The sequence below is a fragment of the Dermacentor silvarum genome, chromosome 11 (assembly GCF_013339745.2).
Source record: "Dermacentor silvarum isolate Dsil-2018 chromosome 11, BIME_Dsil_1.4, whole genome shotgun sequence".
In the NCBI taxonomy this organism is placed as follows: Eukaryota; Metazoa; Arthropoda; class Arachnida; order Ixodida; family Ixodidae; genus Dermacentor; species Dermacentor silvarum.
This window is the reverse complement of record NC_051164.1, coordinates 57,783,830-57,793,475: the sequence shown is the minus strand read 5'-3', so window position 1 is coordinate 57,793,475 and position 9,646 is coordinate 57,783,830. Positions and strand designations below refer to the sequence as shown.

At 48.3% G+C, this 9,646-nt stretch overlaps 1 protein-coding gene across 2 annotated transcripts in view; it reads right to left on the bottom strand.

The window, feature by feature from the left end:
- Nucleotides 1–2,599: 2,599 nt before the first annotated feature.
- The window catches only part of LOC119432604 (uncharacterized), a 61,168-nt gene continuing 54,121 nt past the window's right edge, over nt 2,600–9,646 (bottom strand). For both annotated transcript variants that reach the window (XM_049659162.1, XM_049659164.1), the window contains one exon: nt 2,600–2,798. The gene's annotated coding sequence lies outside the window, so the exon portion shown is untranslated. The remainder of the gene's footprint in view (nt 2,799–9,646) is intronic.

Below are 9,646 nucleotides of genomic sequence, written 5' to 3'. Positions count from 1 at the left end.
TGTACCCCGTCCTCTTCCGTGTGGTGTTCGAGTCTCGTGAGGAAGACTTTCTCAAAAGAATTTGCCCAGGCGTTCTTTCTCCGTACTCAGCTGCTTCGTTTGCCAACTTCTACAACTTAGGTGTACTTGACCGCTCCTCGCTGAATGCGTGTATGCTCGAGCTGCACCCATTCTTTTGCTTACTTCCTTGCTTCCTATACCATGGCGCATACCCACTACGGGGAATTGGCCAAGAAGCTGGCGGTTAAATGGGTGGTTCTTTCACCAAACTCGACCGCTCTCGATTCCAACTTCATCGCTTCTCTGTGGCTTCCTTCTTGAATTTTTGTTGTTGACGGCTTCACTTTTTGCCTCTTGTTCCATTTGTATATTCGGGTGGCACGTACCCATTCTGGGGAACTGGCCAAGAGAGCGAAAGAATGCATAGAAGAGCAGGGATGTTAACTAGAGGCAGTTCCGGTTGGCTACCCTGCACGGGGGCAAGGAGTAGAGGGACAAAAATAGAAAGAGAGTGGAAGGGGCGTACACTATAGACCAGTAGGAGGCGGCGTTCTTAAAGTCTATCGTGAAGGCCCGTAGACCGTAGGTACCTTAATAACGCGAGTAAGACCTTCAGCGCTGACGTAAAGCTTTTAGTTCCGTTAGTGGACGATTGTCCAATTGGTACAGCATTCTGCACAACACCGGTCTTTCGGCATTATAGCTCGGGCAGACAAAGATAATGTGTTCGAGAGTCTCATCGCTGTTGCACATGTCGCACGTGGGGCTGTTGTCCATTCCAATAAGGAAGGCATATGAGTTTGTAAATGCAACGCCTAGCCACAGACGGTACAGCATGGTCTGTTCACGTCTTGGTAATCCACGTCTTGGTAGGTGCATCCGTATATCCGGAGACAACGAACGCGAATGAGACATGGTGAAAGTGTTCGAGTCCCACAGGGGCAAAGCACATTCACGGGACATCAATCGCAGCCCAGCCGCAGCAGGGACTAGCTTCCCGGGGGACTGGCCAAGAAGGTTCACATTCACAGTGCCACATGTCACATTGTACGGACCTAGTGACCCAAGTTGCCTATTCGGACAGATACCCAATGGCACCTACCCAGTGACCCAAGTAGCGTAATCGACCAGACAGCAATCTTGGGCAAACTGAAAAAAAACGCCTCGCTTTCAAATTGCGTCGAAAGAATCGTGCGAACAAAGATGCCTATCATTACCATATGAATGAATTTGCCATGTGAACAGACGTTCGTGCCAACAGCAGATGTTGATTTCGCTGTAATAGAATCGACCGCTGTTGTTACTACAGGTCTGCAGGTCGCATCGGAAAAATTGCGTGCGTCGGGAAATTGCATATAAAAAACACTAATGAGAAATTTCTGGAAGATCAAAGGAATAGTAAAATAACAACGCTTTAGTAATTTAGCAAGGAAGTCCTGTTGAAATAGAGTAATCAGGAGAGCTGCGCAGTCAACCTACGAAAATGTCCTGTAGAGAAGGTTCCTAAACATGCGTTGTAGTGCACGCTAAAGAACCCCAGGTGGTAAACATTATTCCGGAGCCCTCCACTACGGCGTGCCTCATAATCAGAACTGGTCTTGGCACATAAAACCACAGAAAGAAGAAGAAAGACACAGATTCCTTGTCTTTTTGCACCAACGGCTCTTATCCACTAAACTTATCTAACAAGCAGGCGGTTTTACAAGTACTTTTCAAATAATTATATAACTAAAACGAACCTTACAAGAGGAATGACATAATTTGGAAGAAATTTGTACCGAACGTCGAGGTAACGTAAATTGAAATGAAAAATAGCATAAACTACCGCACATTCAATTTGAAAACTTACTAAGGTTGTCGTTTTGTGCCACTAATAAATTTTCCTGGCGCTGTAAACTTTAAAAAGTCCGCGAACCTTAAAAACAAACCAACTCGAAAGTGACAGCAGTCAGACTTGCACAAGCACACAGAGTGCAATAGAAAGAAAAAGAAACCCTTAAACTCCACCTCTGCTTCATCCCCGGACGCGATGTAGCAGTGGGTATGAGCCATTATTTGGAGACAAGACAAGCTGCTCCTGTTCGACGCATTCTACAGGAACATACTGAAGTGCACTCGCCAACTTCAATAACTTTATTCCACCAGAGGACAATAGAAGGCACAGCTAATTAACACTAATTCTGCCGCACTAACGTGCACATAGGCTCGCTAAAACAGTTTGCCAAGACACTACAGGTACAAGAGCGAGCTAGTAGAGTGTTTTCCGCCCGAACGCACAACGCGCACACCATGCAGGCTGATTGATATGGGCGTTTAATACACAACAGCATTATAACGCTAACGCAATAGGTTTTCATCTAACCTTTTCATGGAGATGGTCATGTTTATTTACTTGATCTTCCCCACAGCTGACACAGACCATGTCAACTACAGGAAACGGACTCTATTAGAATGGCGTAATTAACACCAGCGTGATAGGCTTAACGTCAACCCAAAAACACTTCCATAGACGTCGCATTGACTGGTTCAACTTACCCGCACTTGCAAGCAATGTTATATATATATATATACATATCTGTATATAGTTACTAAAAGTACAACAAAATGATTAAGCACATAATGTATCTGCAAATTGGTGAAATAGGCAAACAGTCGGTCGAACGTCGCCGGTGTGTGGCGCAAATAAGGCGCTCTTTATGGTAATGTCTCATTCACACATTATATACAATCCAATTCAAATGGCGTGGTCGGCGGGCGGTGTAGGGCCTGGTGACCGACATCCGTCTCGCTTGCGATACCTGGAGAAAAACGACCATTAATAACATTTTGAGTGAGTAAAACAGGGAGAACCAGTGGGGCCCTATAAATCCCTCCAAACATGATTTTCATGCGTCCTTAAAGGTTTGCGTAATCTCCACAGCTCGTCCCGAGCATCACGTCCCTTCCGCACGTCAAATAACCGTTTCCAATAGCAGTTAACTGTTTATCGCAGACAAATATCGCTTTGGTTCGCAGCATATATGGCTCGGGCGTTGTATAAGAGAAATGTGGGCTTTTATATAACAGTAGCACATCTATACGTGGACTGCGTGAATTGGCTGAATGTGGGCTGTGTCGCGCATGCGTGTGCATTCGGCACAGCGCGGATTCCTGAAAAATCCGCAGTGTTGCCTAAAAGGCGAAGCATCGATTTGCGATAGCAAATTAGTGGACAGCTATACGAAATAAGGATAGTAGATTTATCGGCCGTATAAATTTGTAAACATAACTATACTAACTAAATGAACAAGCATAGTGCCACGCGAGCTCAAGTGAACAGGACGATCTCACTCGATGACTGCGGGGACTCACTGTCGAAGCGCTGGAGTGGCAAGCGCGGCAGCCACAGCGAGCTCATCGGCCTTCGTGCTGCGTATAGCACCAACGCGAACGAAGCCGCGAAACGGCACGCGGCCGACTGGGACCCGGAGCAGATGGCGCCCAAGATACAGCGGCCTGGGCGTGCGCGTGCGGGTATAGCGGAGCCACCCAGACTAATACGCCCTCCCCCCCCCCCCCCCCCCCCCGATGCTTTGCGGAGTCTTGCAGCTTAGGTGGGCGCGCGCGGCCGTTCAAAATTGAACGTGACCCCCCCCCCCCCCCCCCCCCCCACTAGCCTCTCCCTGGACGGAACGATGGCACTCTTCCTTCCCTCTTGCTTCCCTTACGTGCGCGAGATTCAGCCGCAATCGCCGGCTAACTCTCGCACGCTTTCACTAGCACAGCATACGGCGCGCGGCGACGATTTTAACGGCCTTGGACTTTATACGTACCGTCACGGCGACGGCGAAGACGACGGCAGAAATTCGGTCCTCGAGTGTCGCTATAACGGTGTTGAGCGTCGCAATAATAGGCAAGCGGCGCTCTATCGAGCAAATAATGGCATATAATATACCCGGTAGTTTAACTGATATAGTCTTAACGTGAGGTCTAAATTGAAGTAAATGCGAGTAAAATTTCCCGGAGCCTACAATATGTAATCGTGGCGCCAGTAGTCAGGCTACGGCATGTTTAGGGCAGGTTCATTTTGCCCCTGCAGGTTGTGATGGGATCGTCATGTTGCAACGATATGAAAACTGGGATAAAATACAAGGCTGCGAGGCTCTTGCCGTTGTTTACAGTAAGAAGCGCCATAAAGAAACAGTGAAAATGAGCGAATTTCCCTCACCATATGTTTACAGTGCGACTACCGTGATGTCAGCACGTATAAGCCACTTACCGGTTCAGTCGAGCAGCTTGATGAGCAGCAGGATCATCTTGAGCCTGCTCATGGGTGCGTACTGGCCGTCCAAGTTAAACTCTGTGGCCTGGTTGGCCAGCGCCGGCACCGAGGGGAAGTACCGCTCGAACGCCTCCAGTTCGTCGAGCGCCTCATCCTGGTTGCGCGGGAACGCCACGGCGATCGTATCATTGGTCGAGCCAAACTGCTCGCTCAACCGGCGCATGAACGGCTCCAGCTGGCTGCTCGGCATGACGCTGAACACAGCCGCCGACGTCACCTGCCAGGAGGTACAACCAAAGTGGGCGGGTGTTTTCATCGCAGCTCGCAACAGTGATGAGAGTGATCATTAAACCAGTGGGTTTAAAGTGCCCCTCTGCTTGAGGTGGGGAGGTCACACTAAAAATTTTAACTACCTTGAGTGTGTAAATCCGTTTGTCGCCAGAAGAGCACCCTTATTTGAGTAACACCCTTAACAAAGGGTGCTTGGCTGAGGTAGGAGCGATATAAAAGAAAAATATCGCCCTCAGCTCGTCGTACCTTCCACCGCTTACGAGTTGTGTAATGTTGGCAAGCTAGCAGATAATGTTAGCGAGCAGAACATAGGAGTGAAGCCGCGAAACATGTCTTACTCCTTTCGAGTATACTAGCTATCCCATTAGTGCTGTGATATCTCTTCGTACCCACTAACGGCTATCTTGGCTCTTTGTGCGTACGGGGCGTGACTGTCACTTGCTCATTGTTGAGGACCATTTAGGACACCTGTGCGGGCGGGTGCAATTTTCAACGTAACGATTTCTTGAAGCGCACACCATTCGTCCCTATCTGCGATACCTGAACGGTCCTTCCAGTGGCGTCCTCCGCGAAGTACGAGGTCACCGCGTTGCCCTCGAGGTTGGCCGCGGTCACGTGCAGCGTCTGGAACACAAGCACTCCCGGGAGCACGTTGCGAAACAGCGCGCCTCGTTCGCAGCCGACCGTCGACGCTAGACGCGGACGCAGAGACCACAAGGGCAGCGGTGCCACTGCGGTGGTCGGACCAGGCAAGGCTGCAGCAAGGCCCAGTTGCGGCGCAGACTGCGTGTCTTGGACACGTGGTCGCCACCACTCACGGTTCGAGTTAGGTGTAAAAGACGAAGGCCTGCAACAGTTGTGAAGTATTTGACCATTTGGCCAACCTTTTGTAAACCTCACGGTTCTTGCTAGGCTCTTGCTAGTCTTTTGTTAAGCCGACTTCAATGTCGTCTTTCAAGTCTTTCAAGAGGACTTCTCCTTACAGGCGCACGCTGTTCAAGTGGCTAAAGTCGGACGTGTTCTCCACTTTTCCGTACAAGTGTACCTTTTGCTCAAGGAGGTACAAGGTACAAGTGTACCTTTTGGCCAGCCATCTTCGTCCTATATATTTGTTTTTCTTTTTGTTACAGACCTGATGCCATATAAAGTCATAATTAGATCAGCCGACGGCGAGCATAATAAACTACTAACATTGGCCAGTTTCTAAACGTTTCCAGAGAAGCCTAGGCCTTCGGTGGGGTCAGCGATTCATCGCATGCGTGGCCGCCGGGATGGAGCGTGTTCGAATCGCTACTGGCTGCTCAAGTTCAGGAATCGTGCGCTGGCACTCGCCTTGCATGTTGTGCGAATGTGATGCATCATATCCAGGAGTCAGTGTGCCAGACATGGAGTGCAAATGAATCTGTATGGATGCAGGTTACGTAAGTTCTCATATGCTCCTTGAAATTCTCGTAAACATTAATAATTGCGGCTGCAGATAGTATTGCTGACAAGCAGATAGGCGCATATATTCACGGCTTGAGATATCCCGTCACAACAACCGATGTTGCGAGGATTGGAAGAAAGTCTAGTTGGATTTCTTCTTAGCAAACACGCAATTCAAGCAGCTCGCGAATCAGCCGCATTATTGTTGTAAACATCATTCTACTTCCTTTGCTTCCTGTACTCTGCATTACAAATAAACGAATAAAAGTAGCCAAATGCCCCGCAAGCTCCTATTCGCATCATTTTGAATAACTTATCTACACACCATCGAGTAACTAGTTCCACCATGATTTTATCTGTTGGCCTGTGTGCAGATGCATGGATAAATCAAACGCGAGCAATGGTATCAGGAATGTCAAGTTTTCTTTGGCCAAGTGCCGTAAAAGGTCCGCATATATGGACTGAGGTATGACGCGCCCCCACACACGTTAGGCAGACATTGTGATCGCTACAAGACTTCAGCATCGCTTTAGGCGACCGACGGGCCTGTGCCGTATTTTATCGATTCTAACGTGCCGTTGACTGTAACTCGCACAATGATATAACTATGAAGATTCTAACATCGACTTGATCTTTAAGTTGACTTAACCTACACCTAACTGACCAGATTTTTATTGTAGAGGATTCATTGCAATACAACCACAGCGGGCAAAGGATCAGTCATCGTCGCTGTCAGAGGCCTTCTTGTCACCATCCCGTAGCTTCTTAATGTTTGCTTCCCTCCATGGCATTTTAAATACGGCATTTCTGATACGCCTTTCCAGCGATAAAAGCCTAACGAGCCTACCGAGCAGGCACACACGATTTCGCAGCCATCGCAGCCCCCACGGCTGCCGCATACGCGCGGATTGGATTACGGCAGTTTCTAACGCCAATGACGATAACTGGCCACTATTGCAGTTTTCGTTCCATACTCCATGTTGGTTAGAATCGAGTAAATACGGCACTCATCACTCTCTCCCACAGTAGCATTATCCACTGGGCTGTGTGTACTTCAGACAACCCGGGCTCAGTTATTTCGGTGGCCATAGAGAGCATAACGATAATTGCCATGACTACGATGATGACGAATAATTGGTATCTCCTTTTAAACGGGGCGGTGACAAATAGTCACCCTAGCCGGCACCTATAGACTACCCACCCGGGGATGGCGCCATCCGGTGGTTGCCGTGGCTGGTCATCGGCCTCTTCGGAAGTCGTCCTCTGCCCCTCTGCGGTCACGTCTTCCTCGGCACGGAACAGGAACTCGCCGAAGATGCCCTCGTGCATGGCGTCATCGGTGCCGTTCAGGGTTCCTACGAGCTCCAGCTTGAAATACACGATGACCGAGTCTGGGGGCAGGAACTCGCGCAGGCGCTCCACCGCTGTGCGGGAACAGCAGTTCATGTTCAAATGTTCGCGAGTCATGGAAACTTCACAGCTTCGAGTTGTTCCTCTACTGATAAAACTTTCAGTACGAGCAGCTACTCGTCTCAATGGGAAATACTTGTGCGCAGCTGAATACGGCTGAAACGGAAAAGACGGCAGAAAAACCCTACACATTGCTGGGCCGCTTGTAAAATGCAATCAATAAAATTTTGTTTTGGTTAATTATCATGCTTGTGCACAACCTTTCTCGATTATTCGCTTGTTCCGATGGTGTACACTTCAAACAAAAATCAATTGATGACGTTTTCGAGCTGTTTCGCGCCGATATTCGCAAGTGTTTTACAATAACTGTAAATGTTAACTATACCCCGGTTACAAGGCGGCAGTTGGATGTCAGCAAATTTGACATCATAATAATCATCCTTGACAGACGTCGCAGAGATGTAAAATGTTGTAGAAACCGTCGAAGATTGTCTATGTAAAGAAATAACATATGCAGACTACTAAGAACAAACGGCGAAGCTAAAAATACTTCTTAAGTACGTTGTGTTTGCATTGGGCTATACAAAAGCTTTAAAATTGGACAATTACAGATAGCACAATTCTAATCCTTGAACTCGATTACTCGAAGAGGCAGACATTACTTCCATGAGAAATGAAAGTGCGCGATTGGCTAACAAAATTTAACTAATCAAGTTTTTACTGATCACTTTTTGGCACATAGTATTGTAATTCACAAATTCTCTTTGATGAGTTTACAAGACATACTGGCATGGAACGAATTCCGAGTATCGCAATGATTTCAATGCACTGTTGTTCGACTTACAAACACCTTTTTATGCAATGAAGCACAAAAGTAACTGGGACGCCAGTGTATTTTGTCACCCGCTATGGGAATGAATGTCTCGACAAGTGATGTCTTCCTGAGAATTCGTTCCGAATTGGAAAGCCTTGTTAACTCACAGGCTACAATTCATAAATCGCAATTTGTGGCGCAAGGTAATTATTTAAAAATTTTCATGCAATTTTTTTATAACTCGTTGATTATGCATTTCGATTTCCTGCGCAATTCATACACGCCTCTACGAGTAATGCCAGCTCAAGGACTAGAATTGTGCTATAATCCAGACGTGATTTGTAATAATTCTGTGCTGTCTAAAAAGACATCCGTTCTACTGGCCAGCGTCGATAAAATGTTTGGTGATAGCGGCACAAATTATCTTCCGCAGTGTTTTGGTTGAGACATGACATCGTGACCGCTATGAATATGACGACGACAGTGTTAAGGATGCCGGCGTTACGACAATGGAGCTGGTGGAGCCAGGACGATGGCGGTACGCCATAGACCACGTGAGGACCGAGGAATGATGACGACGTGACAAATGTGGAAAATAGTGGATCGGAGAAACCAGGTGCGTGCCGAACCCGTAGGAAGACGAGGAAGCTGAAGGAATCGAGGGCACGTGCACGAGCAGGGATCAACGAGTTTCCGCCTCAATGTTGGAATAAACGGCCGTCTCCGTCTCACGTCTGCGGACTTCTTTCGCAACATTGTTGGGGCCGCGAAACCCGGGACCCGCCCCTTGGGAGAGTTCCCTTCACGTCACGGCCATGGCGAACTCGGACCAGATGCGGAAGAAGCGCGGTGTCAACAGAGCTGGTGTCACGCGAGCCCTACCGTTTTTAACGGACCTGCTGCCGCAACCGGATCCCGATGCATCTGAAGTTAACGGGCACATGGATTACCTCACAGACAAGGAGGGAGTACTGTCGAGTCTCGACGACGTCACTCTTGCGGCAACAGACGAAGAAAACACCAACCAGGCAATCAAAACGGCGCACGAATACAACGAAAAGATTCTCTACGCCGTGTCACGCGCCAAGTTATGGTTGCAAGAGCGTGAGAGGACCACCAGAACACAGGCTCAGACAGCTGGACCCGGGTCGAGCAACCTCGACCGTCGGAGCTTCGGTGACGCAGCGGTCCAGGTGAGAGAGCAGCGCCAGCGCTCAGTTCAACTGCCTAAGCTACAGATACCAACATTCGAGGGCAATCTGCGTAGATGGCAGTTATTCTGGAACCATTTTTGACGCCACTATCGACCATAACACCGAGCTTCCGCGCATCGAAAAATTCAAGTAACTCCTCACGTATTAGGGGCGAAGCTCCTTAGGGTGTGGGTCTGTCACTCCTCTGTAGTATGTAGTAGTAGTAGTAGTAGTAGTAGTAGTAGTAGTCGT